The sequence below is a fragment of the Heterodontus francisci genome, chromosome 36 (assembly GCF_036365525.1).
Source record: "Heterodontus francisci isolate sHetFra1 chromosome 36, sHetFra1.hap1, whole genome shotgun sequence".
Classification (NCBI taxonomy): domain Eukaryota; kingdom Metazoa; phylum Chordata; class Chondrichthyes; order Heterodontiformes; family Heterodontidae; genus Heterodontus; species Heterodontus francisci.
Genome location: NC_090406.1, coordinates 44,505,081 through 44,522,376, shown reverse-complemented (window position 1 = coordinate 44,522,376; position 17,296 = coordinate 44,505,081). Strand labels below are relative to the sequence as shown.

The 17,296-nt window shown below is 43.6% G+C and overlaps 2 non-coding genes across 2 annotated transcripts; one reads left to right on the top strand and one right to left on the bottom strand.

Moving 5' to 3' along the window:
* On the top strand, positions 1-72 carry trnag-ucc (transfer RNA glycine (anticodon UCC)). The gene has a single exon. It is a non-coding gene; the product is annotated as a tRNA-Gly (tRNA).
* A 6,284-nt stretch (positions 73-6,356) lies between these two features.
* On the bottom strand, positions 6,357-6,428 carry trnak-uuu (transfer RNA lysine (anticodon UUU)). Its single transcript has one exon. It is a non-coding gene; the product is annotated as a tRNA-Lys (tRNA).
* Positions 6,429-17,296: the final 10,868 nt, after the last annotated feature.

Sequence of the window (17,296 nt, the reverse complement as noted above, 5' to 3'; positions counted from 1 at the left end):
GTGATGGTGGTGCAGTGGTAAGCATGGCTGCCTTCCAAGCAGTTGACCTGGGTTCAATTCCCAGCCATCACATTCCTTTCCATTTATTTGAGGATGAAAAGATCCACTTGTCTGTGTGGTTATAACCTGTTCCGAAAGCAGTTGCCCACTAGCTTCATTTAACAACCTCATTTTCAATGTGCCACAGATGAATGCTTACAACAGCAAAGTCTATCTACCAGCAATTCATTACAATCTAGCAGCCTAACTTGTTACTCAAGAGCATGCAATTAGCTCACACTGTCCAAAGCTATTAAAGGTGGAGCTGCAACTGTCTCCTGGGAATAAAACAGTGCACGTTCAGCTTTTGCTGCAACATTGGGGATTTTCCAGTTACAGTCTGGGAGTTGGTCCCTGAAAGATCCAAGATTGAGTTTATCGCAAGAATGTGAGAAGAATCTCAAATTGAGCCTTTACACACTTTGCGAGATGCCTCAATTGATTTGTCTGTGAGCATTTTGGTGCGGGTTTTTCTGACAGTGGTGAGGCAATGTTCCTCCCGGTAATATTCTGATTGTGAGGCTTATTAGAGAATATCTAAGAGACTGTCGGTTCCAATAACAGGAGTTTATTTACACACATCTTGCATCCATGGCTTCCACTTACACTTTACACGAGGTTCTATTCAGATTCTATTACATCCCATCCTGTGATGATGCTCACAGATTATTTCCATATTCTGCCCAGTAACAACCCAATATTACATTATTCTGCACACGCCACTTTCCTCGAAGAAAGCTGCCCACTACCAATCTCCGTGGTGTGGTTTGCCCTTTCTTGACGACAGTTTATATCTGACATTGAGTCACAGTAGTGATGTCACCAAGAAGGTAAGCAGCCAATCACACTGAAGTATTCACACAGAGCAAACCAAGAAGTTGAAAACATCTTTAATTTAAATTTTCAGATAGGAAATAAATGGTTATGATTGGATTAAGAGAGAAGATAAATAAAATAAAAAATTGGAAAAAGAAGATAAATAATTATTTTCCTCATAAAGTGTAGAAATTTATTATTATAGAGCAATTTGGCATTCAACAAAATTAGCTCTCAGGGCCAATCAGGGTGTTTTGCATTCCAAATAAATTTGGTATGCCATTAAGTACCCAGGTAAACCTCATCCAATGATTTTTGCAAGGTTTTTTTATATTGTCATGTAGACCCCCACCTGTCAAGAATGAGGCATATTAATTTTGTCACATGAACATTGATTTTAAACTGCAGTTGGAGCAAGGAAAGGACTTGTTAAACAGACCATCTGTGGCTGGAAAACATTTGCATATGAACAGACAGTGCTTGGAGAGACAAAAGACTACTCCCTGGTCCACTTAACCCAAAATGGACTTTGATCACTAGACATTGAAGGTGAGGAAGTTCACATTCCAGGATGACTGCTAAGATGGCAGCATCCAACAACAGAAGTGGTCAAACCAGCTAGACACATGACTAACCTGCTGGGCAACCTGGGGTTTTTTGAATCGTGCCACAGAGAAAGGCAGAAGGCTGTTGAAACTGAAGCTGGAGCAAGGAAGCCTCTCTCTCTCGCTTTCTCCCAAGCCACCCGATTCACAGAAGACACGTAAAACTCAAGGGAGAAAAGACTCTGACCTCGAAACAAGTTGAAGTGTGAACTGGGCCCCTACAAATTGCAAGTCTGACCGGCAACCCAAAGACTTCACAGCAAACTCAAAGGACAGTATAATAGAAACCCATCTATTGCCTCAAACTTTTCCCCTTTATTCTTTTCTACTTTTCTAGCGTGGTCGCGTCGCATATTCGTAATGTGAACCAGATTAGAATTTAAGATTAATAAACTTCTACCTTTCTTGTTTAAAATCCAAGAAAACCTGTCTGAATTGATTTATTTGCCTTACTATTGGAAAGCGGTGAACAAGGGTTCACTAAGGGGGAGCTAAAACACGGTGTTTTTTAAAAAATTAAACCCTGCTACAGTTAATAAAAAAAATGTTGAAAATACTCAGCAGGTCTGGCAGCATCTGTGGAGAAAGAAGCAAAGTTAACGTTTCAGGTCATGACCCTTCATCAGCACAGTTACAATTAAACCAGGCAAAGGCTGAGAGGGAAACCCTAGACCCCTCTCACCTGGTCATAACAACAGCGAGATGAAGAGTGCAAGAGTGGAATTTCTCGTCAATTCATTTGATTTCCCATTGATTGCAGTCTTCTGGGGCTCAGGTACGGTTACTATACAGCGTCTCACCTGGAGAAAATTAGACACAGTGACAGTAATGTCTGGATTTCCATGTTATTCTGTACATATGACTCCCGAGCTTGTTGTCAATTTCAGTAGAGTTATGCTGGCAAACGGTAACAGTTACATCATTATTACCACCCCCACAAAATCTAGTCTTTGCTGAAATTTCAGTCTCTTACCTTGCATGTTTTCATTATCCATCTATCTGACTTTTATATGAAAGGTTCAGTTCATCAATGCTTTTGAATTGCAGAAACAAAAAGATCCTTCAGGGAAGGCTACAGAATTACTCTGTTGCATGTTACGGACAACTGGCAATGTGTGTGGGAGGTTTCCACTGTTCACCTCCTAACTGACAGCAATCATGTTTTGTTTACTGATGAATTGACCCCTGAGTGTTTTACTTGCCATATAAACAGACAGTGACAGGTTTTCTTGTAGGTTTAAAATGGAAGATTCATTACTGATGGAACAATATTCATTCCCTGAAATGTTCGCAACACCACTGACACATGCATTCACTCTCGCGTTCACTCTCAAACCAAGATGGTTAGAAGGTAAAGGGTAAGAGGTCAAGGTGTGCTAGGGGGTGTTTGTGGTTTGCCGTAAACCTGTTGACTCTTCTACGTAGGATAGTCTTTTCTAAAGATTGTGACAGAAACCACACCTGTCAGAGGAGACGGAATTGGCACTGCAGACAGATGACCATGTGGTCTGTCTGTCTGAAACTTTCTTTGGAAAGTTAGAGGACCCACGGAATGGATTAAATAGATCTTCCCTAGCTGAGACTCAGCGAGCTGACCCAGTACTGAGAGAGTTAGCACAGGCTGCCCAGACTGAAATTGAAGCAAAGGGAGTCTCTGATTACCTCATTCTATGAATAGTAGCACTGATGAAGAAGTGAAATTCTCCTCAGAAATCTGAGGAAAAAGAGTGGACTGTAGTTCACTAGTTAGTGGTGCCGCAGAGGTACCGAAGAGAAATATTAAAAATGGCCCATGAGATTACAGTGACTTTACATGTCATAGAGTCATAAAGTCATAGTCATAGAGTCATACAGCATAGAAACAGGCCCACCACGTCCATGCCGACCATAATGTCTATCTATACTAATCCCACCTGTCTGCATTAATTCCATAATCCCTCTATGCCTTGCTCATTCAAGTACCTGTCCAGATGCCTCTTAAATGTTGCTACTGTTCCTGCCTCCACCACCTCCTCTGGCAGCTCATTCCAGATACCCACTATTCTTTGTGTGAAAAATTTACCCCTTTGATCCCCTTTAACCCTCCTCCCTCTCACCTTAAATCTATGCCTTCCAGTTTTAGTCACCCCTACCATGGGAAACAGACTCTGGCTATCTACCCTATCTATGCCTCTCATAATTTTATATACCTCTATCATGTCCCCTCTCAGCCTCCTTCGCTCCAGGGAAAACAGACCCAGCCTATCCAATCTCTCTTTATAACTCAAGCCCTCCAAACCAGGCAACATCCTTGTGAATATTTTCTGCACCCTCTCTAGCTTAATCACATCTTTCCTGTATTGCGGTGACCAGAACTGCACACAGTACTCCAAATGCGGCCTAACCAACGTTATGTACAACAGTAAGATGACGTCCCAACTCTTGTGCTCCATGCCTCGGCAGATGAAGGCAAGCAATGTCGGTACACGAAAAACCAAAGCCCGCATAAGACAGCAGCTTGACTATCCAAAACTCCACAAGGATGTGGTGGAGTACTGCAGGAGTGTGCCAGGTTGAGGAGAAACTCCAACCCACAGTGAAATCTGCACCCCTAAGTCCTGTATCGGTGTTTGGAGGACCCTCCAGCAAAGGGCTGGTGAATTGTAAGGGACTGCTGCCGAGAACAAAAGGGGACAGACAGGCACAGGGCTGGCAAAAAGTTAGAAAGGAAAGGGGAAAAAGGGGCAAAGAGGACAGATTAAAGGAAGTCCGGGAGGATTCTGAAATGAAAACCTTTACTGTCCGGTCAACCAACCTCGAAATGTTGGGAAAATTAGACCCCACATCCTCCAATGTAAATGCAGACACCAGAAGCACAACACTAGAGTTGCTAACAGAAACCTGCAGGGAGAAAGAAAGTCGTCAAGAGGGCAGAAAAACTGTGATGGTGATGCCTCACCTATGTGAAGTGCCTCAGGGGAGTGCAGTAGAATCTGGACAGATACCTGCAAGCAGGAGTGTCTTAGAGGACAAAGGGAAGATTAGCAAAGAATCCTCACCCACAGTCAGGAGAAAAGAAAGTGAAAAGCACTTGCATAACTAATCAGAGCACTGAAAGAGAGATCAGAGTGGATCCACCCACTCCCATGGATGGCTCCCATGATCAGAACTCCAAATCAGGGCGAATTCAATTTAACGCTCCCCCTGCAGACCTCAACAGGAACAAAGGCACCCTAGACAGTCATGGCAATGTGCAAACTCCAACCTCCCCAAAAATCACATTCAGGCTGATAGTGAAGAAACTTTAAACCCCTTCAGCAACACATAGCTATCTCAGACCCACCAAGGGAAAAGGGGCAGTTTAAAGCAACACTGCTACAAAGGAGAGATTGTAACAGTTTTTAAGATTTCTGAATGAATGAGAATGAATGAGAGAACTGCATATGTGTTTTCCTGTACTTTCTCTCCTTTCTAGTTTATAATGAAATATTCCCCTAATGTCACATTTCATTCTGCCGGATGTGGAGGCGTGACGGAAACCACATCAGCCAGCGTTCAAAAAGATACTGGCATGGAGAGACAGTGGGAGTACTCCCAGATTCATTTAGCCAGATGGGTTTTATCAATAGTGATGAACAAGAGACATCGAAAGTCATTGAATGTGTAAGAGCCAGCATTCCACCCCACTACTGAGAGTGTCTGGTAAGCTGTGAGGGATCCAGAAACCTCACAGATGAGGCTGTCTCAAGCAAAAAGTGGGTCACATGACTAACCTGCTGGCCTACATGGAGTTAATTGAATTGTGCTCAATTTGTGAGCAATTTTTGGAAGAGACTGCAATTGAACTTCAAGAAGAGAGCACTCCCGATCTCTGTCTCTCTCGTGCATGCAAAGTTCTAGGGACTACGTTTCTATGTTTCAGGACAGAAGACCTTGCATCCTTCTGGTACCGGCGAAACAAGTTTGAAATTGCGCACTGGGCCCCAACGAAAACTGCAAGACTTAACTTCAATCAAAGACTTTACATCAAACACAAAACCAGTAGCTGAATTTCATCTACTGCTTCAAGTCTTGCCCCCTTTAATTCTTTCTCCTCCTCTGTATCTATTTGCGGGTGTGTTTATCGCATATGCACGCTAGCATGGTCGTATTGCATATTCATAGGACCTTTAACTGAGTTAGAGTGTTAAGGTTAATAAACTTACACTTTTCTTGTTTAAACCTAAGAAAACCTGTCTGGTTGCTTCTTTTACAATTACAATTAGAGAGCAGTGAGCAAGAACTCACTGAGGGGAAGCTAAAAACACTGTGTTTTAAAAGTTAAACCCTGTTACGGCCAAACCAGGAAAAGACAGAGAGGGGAACCCTAGACCCCTTCCACACCTGCTAACAAGACACAGGCCTGAGTGTTTGTTGTAGATTTCCGGTAATTAAGATTTCAGACAGGAGGTGCTGGTCACTTTCAGTTTGCTGCTGCACCAAGTTGAAACGTAGAATTAGCAGGGCATCTTCTTCCTCTTGTTTAGGCTGATTTTTTTCCACAGCCCTCTGCTGGACTGCTTTATTGTGATGATGGTGTGATCTCTCCCTCTCTCTCCCAGCTATTTATTTGAAAATGAAACAATCCACTTTTGAATCTACTTGCAACCTGTTCTGACAATGGCTGCCCATTAGCTTTGCTTTGCCACTTCATTTTTAAGGAGCTGCAGATGAATGCTTTTAATGAGGACATCTATCTGCCAGCAATCGACAACAACCTAACAGGCTATACGGTGACCCAACTCCATGAGCTCTCACTGTCCAAAGATATCAGTCAGAGGTGCAGCCATTTTCAGGGAATGAAGCCAGTTGGCAGCCATTGTCAGAACAGGCTCTCATCAGACTTATGAGTGAATCTTTCCATCCTCCTCAAATAAATGCGATGGCTGGGGATTGAACCCAGGTCAGCTGCTTAAAAGGCAACAATGCTTACCACTGCACCACCATCACACAGCTGACAGCCGTGTAGCCTATACAGCAGTGTAATTCTGCAGTCCTCTCTGAAGCTTTTTTTCCCCCTGCAATTCAAAAGCATTGATAAACTGAATAAAACAGTGCACATTCAGAGGGTGGAGGCTTTTGCATCAACATTCGGTCGTTTCTAGTTGATGTCTAGGAATTTGTCCCTGAGAGATCCAAGGTTGACTTTGTCGCAAAAAAATATTCACAGAGAGCAAACCAAGAAGTTGAAATCATTTTTCATTTATAATTTCGGATAGGAAAATAAATGGTTATGATTTGATTAAGAGAGAAGCTAAAATAAAGTTAAAAAACTAAAAAAGAGGAAAAATAATTATTTTACTTATAAAATGCAGATTTGTATCATTCTGGAGGAATGTAACATTCCGCAAATATAAATTAGCTCTCATGGCCAATGCAGCGTAAATTATTTCAATGGGCCATTATATACCCAGTTACTCCTCAGCCAACAAGGTGTGACTTTTTCAAGGGTTTTTACAGTGAGATGAACAGCGTAAAAGTGGAAGTTTTCATCACTTCATATGATTTCCCACAGATTGTAGTCTTGGGGGAGTGGAGACGAGTCCCTCAACTGCGTCTCCATCTGGCGAAATATTGACAGTGTCATGAAAATCCTATATGCCAAATAGGTAATATTAATTTAATTGGTTGAAACATTACATTAGACTTTTCATGGAAAAATTCTACAAGTTAACTTTTATAAAATCACTACGCGTGCACGCACACATGCAAACGAGAGTCACACACACGCAGATAGATTACAGAGGGAAAACAGATTTGGTGGTTGGATTAAAGTTAAAATTTAATGGAATTTAAATACAGTATGTGAGTCCAATAGTTCTCAGCTGAAATTGTGGTCCTGAAATCCTCACTAGGCCACGTGCACAGTAGTGGGCTTGCTTTGCTCAGAGCTCCTGAAGGCAGAAGAGGGGGTTGATTCGCATCCCCTGGTTGCTTTGTAGGTTTGAGGAGGTTCCCAGTCAAAGCTGGATCTTCTCTTGATATTTTCTGGAGAGAGAGGGAGAATGAGAGCCTGCTTCGCTGATTACTTTTCAGTTACAACGGTCTGCTGTCTGTGTGACAAAGCTTACAGTTTCTTCAGAGCTACGCAGGCAGTTACATGACCATATCGAGCCCGTTTGTTTTTAATAAGGTTTTTTCTGGAATCTTCTCTGATATTCAAGGTTCTACATACCTCTGGATTTCCAGTCACACTTGGCGGGTGTTGGCTCTCTCAAAGTCAATGGGTGTAGATAGCCTTGACGACCGTGTTGACAAAGCCATGCTGGGTAATTCAATCACTGAGAGCAAGCCATTGTTCTGGCTAGGCTTGGTGAGACTATTTGTCTCCAGTTTAATCTTCTGGTGTTTCAAATGTAAATTGCAGTGGCCATCTTGGCTGCCAGTTTGTGAAACGTTAACTTTTTATTTTGTTCACGGAATATGGGCATCGCTGGCTTGGCCAACATTTACTGCCCATCCCTCATTGGCCTTGAGTCGGTGGTGGTGAGATAGCTTGATCCGCTGCAGTGTATGTGGGGTAGGTACACCCACAGTGCTGTTAGGAAGGGAGTGGGAGGATTTTTCCATGAAAAGTCTAATGAAACATTTCAACTGATGAAGTTAATATTACCCATTTGGCATATCAGGTTTTCATGACAATGTCAATATTTCGCCAGATGGTGGTGCAATTGAGGGACCCATCTCCACTCCTCCAAGACAGCAATCTGTGGGAAATCATATGAATTAATGAAAACTTCCACTCTTACGCTGTTTGTCTCACTGTAAAAACCCTTGAAAACGTCACACCTTGTTGGCTGAGAAGTAACTGGGTATATAATGGCCTTCTAAATTCATTTATACTGCGAAACACACTCATTGGCTGACAGAGCTAATTTATATTTGTGGAATGTTGAATTCCTTCATAATGTTACTGCACTCTATAAGTAAAATAATTATTTTTTCTCTTTTTTAATTCTTTTACTGTATTTTAGCTTCTCTCTTAATCAAATCATAACCATTTATTTTCCTATTTGAAATTTGAAATTTAAAATGTTATTAACTTCTTGGTTTGTTCTCTGTGAATATTTCAGTGTGATTGGCTGCTTGCCCTGACATCACTCCTGTGACTCACTATCAGATATAAACTGCTGTTGAGAAAGGGGAAACCACACCACAGAGATCAGTAGATGAAAATGTGCAGCTTTCTTTGAGGTCAGTGGCGAGCACCATTGCTTTGTCACTGTCAGAAAAGGCTGCAGCAAAATGATCACAGCCAAATCAATTCAGGCATCTTGCAAAGTGTGTAATGGCTCTTTTGGGGATTCTTTTCACATTTTTGTGATAAAGTCAGCCTTGGATCTCTCAGGGACAAATTCCTAGACATCAACTAGAAATGACCCAATGTTAATGCAAAAGCCTTCATCCTCTGAATGTGCACTGTTTTATTCAGTTTATCAATGCTTTTGAATTGCACAAAAAAGAATTGCTTCAGTGCAGGCTGCAGAATTACTCTGCTGTATAGCTGGTAGTGCTGTTAGTTGTGTTATGGTGGTGTAGTGGTAAGCATAGCTGCCTTCCAAGTATTTAACCTGGGTTCAATTACCAGCCATCACATTCCTTTCTATTTGCTTGAGGATGGAAAGTCACACTGATTAATCATTTGCAACCTGTTCTGATAATGGCTGTCCAGTAGCTTCATTCCCTGGAAACAGTTGCAGCTCCAACTGGTACCTTTGAGCATCGAGATTTCAATGCATGGACTTGGGTCACTGTTGAGCCCCTTATAGTGTATTGGATTGCAGGCAGATAGACTTTCCAATTGCAAGCACTCATCTGTGATTCTTTGAAACTGTGGTAGTGAAACTCGTGGGCAGCCATTGAGAGAACAGGTTGGAAGTAGACTCGTGAGTGGCTCTTTTCATCCTCATATAAATGGTAAGAAATGCAATAGATGAGAGAGATCACAGAACCCGAGACTGTGGAAATACCCAGCCAAAACAATAAGATGAAGCCCTGCAATTCTACATTACAACTTGGTGCAGCAGAGAACTGAAAGTGACGGGGATCTCCTGTCCAAAATCGTAACCACCAGAAATCTACAAGTTCAATACAACAAACACCCAAGCCTGCATATTGAAAAAATACTGCCCTACTTAGAAGATTCAACAGGTTTACCATCAATCACGGACACGTAACACACCATTAACTCTTACCCTTTACCTTCTAACTATCGTTCCTTGAGAGTAAAACGTGAGAATAAATGCGTGTGTTACTAACATTTCATGGAGTGAATATTGTTCAATAAGTAGTGAATCTTCTACTTCAAAACTACAAGAAAACCTGTCACTGTCTGTTTATATGGGAAGTAAAACACTCTCGTCCCAATTCATCATAAAACAAAGCAGAATTGCGGTCAGCTAGGAGGTGAACAGTTGGAAACACCCACACCTATTACCAGCTGTCCGGAACATACAGCAGAGTAATTCTGCAGCCTGCCCTGAAGCATCATTTTGCTCCTGCAATTCAAAAGCATTGATGAACTGAACCTTTCACCTAAAAATCTGATACTCGGATAATAGAAAACATCCAAGCTAAGGAACTGAAATTTCAACAAGGGCTAGATTTTGTGGGGTAATAATGTCACCATTTACCAGAATAACTCTACTGAAATTGACAGCGAGCTCGTGAGTCATATGCACAGAGTAGCATGGAAATCCAGACATTGTTGTCACTGTGTCTAACTTTCTCCAGATGGGACGCTGTATGGTAACAGTACCTGAGACCCGGAAGACTTCAATTAATGGGAAATCATATGAATTGATGAGAAATTCCACTCTTGCACTGTTCATCTAGCTGTAAAAACCCTTGCAAAAATCATACCTTATTGGATGAGGTCTATCTGGCTACTTAATGACATATCAAATTCATAAAGAATGTAAAACAACCTGATTGGCTCATTTGTATTTGTGGAATGTCAAATAGTTCTACAACGATAGAATTTCTACACTTTATAAGTCAAATAAATATTTATCTTCTTTTTTCATTGTTTCATTTTATTTTAGCTTCTCTCTTCATCCAATCATAATCACTTATTTTCCTATCTGAAAATTTAAATTAAAAATGTTTTCAACTTCTTGGTTTGCTCTGTGTGAATACTTCAGTGTGATTGGCTGCTTACCTTCTTGCTGACATCACTACAGTGACCTGATGTCAAGAAAGGGCAAACCACACCACAGAGATCAGTAGATCCTAGTGAGCAGCTTTCTTTGAGGAAACGGCATGTGCAGTATAATGTAATATAGGGTTGTTACTGGGCAGAATATGTAAGTAATTTGGGAGCATTATCACAGGAAGTCATCTAAAAGAATCTGTATAGAACCTCATGTAAAGTGTAAATGGAAGCCATGGATGAAAGATGTGTGTAAATAAACTCCTGTTATTCAAACCAACAGTCTCTAAGATATTCCTTAATAAGCCTTACAAGTATCAGAATATTACCAGGAGCAACATTGCTTCACCACTGTCAGAAAAACCTGAACCAAAATGTTCACAGCCAAATCAATTCAAGCATCTCGCGAAGTGTGTAAAGGCTCAATTTGGGATTCTTGCAATAAAGTCAACCTTGGATCTTTCAGGGACCAATTCCCAGTCTGCAATTGGAAAATTCCCACTGATACAGCAAAAGCCTCCAGATGCAGAAGATGCACTATTCTATTCACAGAGAGTGTTAATGACAGAATGATGTACAGCCCTAGCCAAAAGCACATACATGATAAACCCAGTTTAAGGCAGGCACATGGTAAAAAAAATGATAGCACAAAATAAAGTAATAATAAAAAATTATACAGTATACTAAATGTAAATTGCTGCTTCACCTGAAAGGAGTGTTTGGACCTTGGATGGTGAGGAGAGTGGAGGTAAAAGGGCAGGTATTACACCTCCTGCAATTGCATGAGAAGGTGCAGTGGGAAGGGGACGAGGTGTTGGGAGTAATGGAGAAGTGGACAAGGGTGTCGCAGAGGGAACGATCCCTTCAAAATGCTAAGAGCCGAGGGGAGGGGAAGAATCTTTTGGTGGTGGCATCACAATATTCCTGACAATATGTCCTGACAATATTCCGGCAATAGTACTGAAGACCAGTGCTCCAGAACTTGCCGCACCCCTAGCCAAGCTGTTCCAGTACAGTTACAACACTGGCATCTACCCTGCAAAGTGGAAAATTGCCGAGGTATGTCCTGGACACAAAAAGCAGGACAAGTCCAGCCCGGCCAATTACCACCCCATCAGTCTACTCTCAATCATCAGTAAAGTGATGGAAGGTGTCATCAACAGTGCCATCATGCGGCACTTGCTTAGCAATAACCTGCTCAGTGACGCTCAGTTTGGGTTCCGCCAGGGCCACTCAGCTCCTGACCTCATTACAGCCTTGGTTCAAACATGGACAAAAGAGCTGAACTCAAGAGGTGAGGTGAGAGTGACTGCCCTTGACATAAGGGCAGCATTTGACCGAGTATGGCATCAAGGAGCCCTAGCAAAACTAAGGTCAATGGGAATCAGGGGGAAAACCCTCCGCTGGTTGGACTCATACCTAGCGCAAAGGAAGATGGTTGTAGTTGTTGGAGGTCAATCATCTGAGCTCCAGGACATCACTGCAGGAGTTCTTCAGGGTAGAGTCCTAGGCCCAACCATCTTCAGCTGCTTCATCAATAACCTTCCTTCAATCATAAGGTCAGAAGTGGGGATGTTCGCTGATGATTGCACAATGTCCAGCACCATTCGTGACTCCTCAGATACTGAAGCAGTCCGTGTAGAAATGCAGCAAGACTTGGACAATATACAGGCTTGGGCTGATAAGTGGCAAGTAATATTTGCACCACACTAGTGCCAGGCAATGACCATCTCCAACAAGAGAGAATCTAACCATCTCCCCTTGACATTCAATGGCATTACCATCGCTGAATCCCTCACTATCAACATTCTAGGGGCTACCATTGACCAGAAACTGAACTGGAGTAGCCATATAAATACCGTGGCTACAAGAGCAGGTCAGAGGCTAGAAATCCTGCGGCGAGTAACTCACCTCCTGACTCTCCAAAGCTTGTCCACCATCTACAAGGCACAAGTCAGGAGTGTGATGGAATACTCTCCACTTGCCTGGATGGGTGCAGCTCCAACAACACTCAAGAAGCTCGACACCATCCAGAACACAGCAGTCCGCTTGACTGGCACCCCATCTACAAACATTCACTTCCTCCACCACCGACGCACAGTGGCAGCAGTATGTACCATTTACAAGATGCACTGCAGCAACGCACCAAGGCTCCTTAGACAGCACCTTCCAAACCCGCGACCTCTACCACCTCGAAGGACAAGAGCAGCAGATGCATGGGAACATCACCACCTGCAAGTTCCCGTCCAAGTCACACACCATCCTGACTTGGAACTATATCGCCGTTCCTTCACTGTTGCTGGGTCAAAATCCTGGAACTCCCTTCCCAACAGCACTGTTGGTGTACCTACCTCTCATGGATTGCAGCGGTTCAAGAAGGCAGCTCACCACCACCTTCTCAAGGGCAATTAGGGATGGGCAATAAATGCTGGCATAGACAGTGACACCCACATCCCATGAATGAATATTTTTTAAAAATCACACTGGAGGTGGCGGAAATGGCAGTGGATGATCCTTTGGATGTTTCGGCTGGTGGGGTGAAAAGTGAAGACAAGGGGAACCCTGTCATGGTTCTGGGAGGGATGGGAAGGGGTGAGGGCTGAAGTGCGGGAAATGGGTCAGACACAGTTGTGGGCCCTGTCTGCCACAGTGTGGAGGGGAATCCTCGGTTGAGGAAAAAGGAAGACATATCAGAAGCACTGTTGTGGAAGGTTGCGTCATCAGAGCAAATGTACCGGAGACGGAGAAATTGGGAGAATGGAATGGAGTCCTTACAGGAAGCAGGGTGTGAGGAACTGTATTTGAGGTAGTTGTGGGAGTCGGCGGGCTTATAATGAATATTAGTGGACAGTCTATTCCCAGAGATGGAGACAGAGAAGTCGAGGAAGGGAAGGCAAGTCTCGGAGATGGACCATGCGAAGGTGAGAGAAGGGTGGAAATTGGAAGCAAAGTTGATGAAGTTTTCCAGTTTGGGGCAAGAGCAGGAAACGGCACCAATACAGTCATCAATGTACCCGAAAAAGAATTGGAGGAGGGGGCCTGAGTAGGTTTGGAACATGGAATGTTCAACATATTCCACAAAAAGACAGGCATAACCAGGATCCATGCGGGTACTCATAGTAACATCTTTTATTTGAAGTAAGTGAGTGGAGTTGAAGGAGAAGTTGTTCAATGTGAGAACATGTTCAGCCAGGAGGAGAAGGGTGGTGATGGATGGGGGCTGGTTGAGCCTCTATTCAAGGCAGAAGCAGGCGGTCCGGAGTGCAGGACTATGTGGTTGGAAGCTATAGAGGGAAGATCTCCAGATCAGATTTTTTTTTATTGCTTCATGGGATGTGGGTGTCGCTGGCTAGGCCAGCATTTATTGCCCATCCCTAATTGCGCTTGAGAAGGTGGTGGTGAGCTGCTTTCTTGAACTGCTGCAGTCCATGTGGGGTAGGTACACCCACAGATGCTGTTAGGAAGGGAGTTCCAGGATTTCGACACAGCAACAGTGAAGGAAAAGCGATATATTTCCAAGTCAGGATGGTGTTTGGCTTGGAGGGGAACTTGCAGGTGGTGGTGTTCCCATGCATCTGCTGCCCTTGTCCTTCGAGGTGGTAGAGTTTGCAATTTTGGAAGGTGCTGTCTAATGAGCCATAGTGTGATGAGGTCAGTGACAGTCCTGTAGACAGTAGATTGATGGTTGGTTGTGGGTCATGGTCCAGGAGGAGATAGGAAGAAGTGTCTGAGAGTTGGCACTCCGCCTCTGCAAGGTAGAAGTCGGTACGCTAGACAACAGCAGCACCACCCATGTCAGCAGGTTTGAGCACAATGTCGGGGTTAGACCTAAGAGAACAGAGTGCAGCAAGTTCAGAGGGAGACAGGTTAGAGTGAGTGAGAGGAGTGGAGAAATTGAGGCGATCGATGTCTCACCGACAGTTTTCAATGAAAAGATCAAGAGAGGGTAAGAAGCCAGAGGGAGGAGTCCAGGTAGAGGGAGAATGCTGGAGGCGGGTGAATGGGTCTGCTGGTCAGTGGGGGGGATTCCTGATCAAAGAAGTGACCCCGGAGGCAAAGGCAACGGAAGAAGAGCCCAATGTCATACCGAGTGCAAAATTCATTGAATGGGTGGGGCGGGGAGTGTAAGGGGATAAAACTGAGTCCTTTGTTGAGTACAGATCGTTCAGCATCAGAGAGGGGAAGGTCAGAGAGTATAGCAAATATACAGCAAGGGGTCAGATTAGAAGGGATGGGGTCAGAGGGAAGTGAAGTTGAATAAGGATCTGGAGGGGTGTTCCTCCCCATCAGCTGCTGGAGCTTGTGTTCCTTAACACCTGACAGGAAGAAAAAACGTTTTTTGTTAATGCGTTGGATAAGATGAAGGATGAACTGAAACTGCGGAGTAGAACAGCTTTGAGATAAGGTGAGGCGGTGCTTCTGGAGACAGAGGTCGAATGTGTACGTGTGGCGGCACACGGCACTGAGTGTGGATCTCAGGATGCGGGGCGAACAGCAGTCCAAGGAACGTTGTATTTCTCAGAGATACCTGTATCCTGGATAGATTCAAAACACGAAGGATGGAACTTCAGTTGGAATCCACATGGAAAAAGTCAGAGCTGCAGACAGTTGCTGAAGAAGGAGACGTGGCTGTGAAAAAGAGTTTCCACAGATTCTGCGAGATCTGCTGAGAATTTCCAGCATCCACAGTATTTTGTTTTTATTTTTGTAATTTATGCTGATAGATCAACTTTGCCATTGCAAACATTCATCTGTGGCACTTTGCAAATGAGCTTGTTAAATGAAGCTTGTGGGCAGCCACTGTCAGAACAGGTTACAATCAGACTGATGACTGGATCTTTCCATCCTCAAGTCAACAGCAACAAATGCGATAGCTGAGGGTTGAGTTCAGATCAACGGTTTCAAAGGCAGCCATGCTTACCACTGCACCACCATCACACAAGTAACAGTAGCATTTGCTATACAGCAGAATATTGCTGCAGCCTCCCTGAAGCATTTATCCCTGCAATTCAAAATTATGTTGGCAATGATGGTTTAATTCTCACCCTTTGCTAGCAAGACTCCACTAAAATTGACAGCAGGTTCTGGGGATTGCCGATGCACAGAATATTTTGGAAATCCGGAAGTTGCTGTTAGTCTGTCAATATTTCACCTGATGGAGACACAGTTGAGGGACCCATCTCCTCTCCCCCAAGACTGCAATCTGTGGGAAATCATTGGCCGAGAGAGCTCATTTATATTTTTGGAATGTTAAATTCCTCTGTAATGATATAAGTAAAATAATTATTTTCCCTCGTTTTTTAATTGTTTGACTTTATTTTAGCTTCTCTCTAATCAGCTCATAACCATTTATTTTCCAATCTGTAAATTAAAATTAAGAATCATTTCAACTTCTTGGTTTGCTCTGTGTCAATATTTCACTGTGATTGGCTGCTTGCCTTCTTGCTGACATCACTCCTGTGTCTCGCTGTCAGATATAAACTGCCGTTGGCACAGGGAGTTGGTTGGATTCTCTCTTGTTTGAAATAGTCATTGCCCGGCTCTTATGTGGCACGAATGTTGCTTGCCACTTATCAGCCCATCCCTGAAGGTTGTCCAGGACTTGCTGCATTTCAACACGGACTGCTTCAGTATTTGAGGGGTTGCGAATGGTGCTGAACATTGTGCAGTCATCAGTGAACATCCCCACTTCTGACCTTATGATTGAAGGAAGATCATTGATGAAGCAGTTAAAGATGGTTTGGCCTAGGACACTACCCTGAAGAACTCCTGCAGTCATGTCCTGGAGCTGAAATGATTCACCCCCAACAACACAGCCATCTTCCTTTGACTCGAACCAGCAGAGAGTTTTTCCCCTGATTCCCATTGACTCCAGTTTTGCTCGACTCCTTGATGCCATACTCGGTCAAATGCTACTTTGATGGCAAGGGCAGTCACTCTCACCTCACCTCTTGAGTTCAGCTCTTTTGTCCATGTTTGAATCAAGGCTGTAATGAGGCCAGGAGCTGAGTGGCCCTAGCGGAACCCAAACTGAGCATCACTGAGCAGGTTATTGCGAGGCAACTGCCGCTTGATAGTACTGTCGACAAAACCTTCCATCACTTTATTGATGATTGAGAGTAGGCTGATGGGGCGGTAATTGGCTGTGTTGGATTTATCCTGCTTTTTGTGTACATGATATACCCGGGCAATTTTCCACATTGCCAGGTAGATGCCAGTGTTGCAGCTGTACAGGAACTGCTTGGCTAGGGGTGCAGCAGGTTCTGGAGAACAGGTCTTCAGGACTATTGCCAGAATGTTGTCAGGGCCCAAAGCCTTTGCAGTATCTAATGCCTTCAGTTGTTTCTTGATACAATGTAGAGTGCATCAAATTGGTTGAAGACTGGCATCTGTGATGCTGGGGACTTCAGGAGGAGGCCGAGATGGATCATCTACCTGGCACTTCTGGCTGAAGGTTGTTGAAAATGTTTCAGTTTTATCTTTAACACTGATGAGCTGGGCTCCCCCATCATTGAGGATGGGGATATTTGTGGAGCCACCTCCTCCAGTAATTTGTTTTTGTCCACCCCATTCTCGACTCATGTGGCAGGAATGCAGAGCTTAGATCTGATCCATTGGTTGTGGGATCGCTTAGCTCTGCCTATCACATGCTGCTTACGCTATTTGG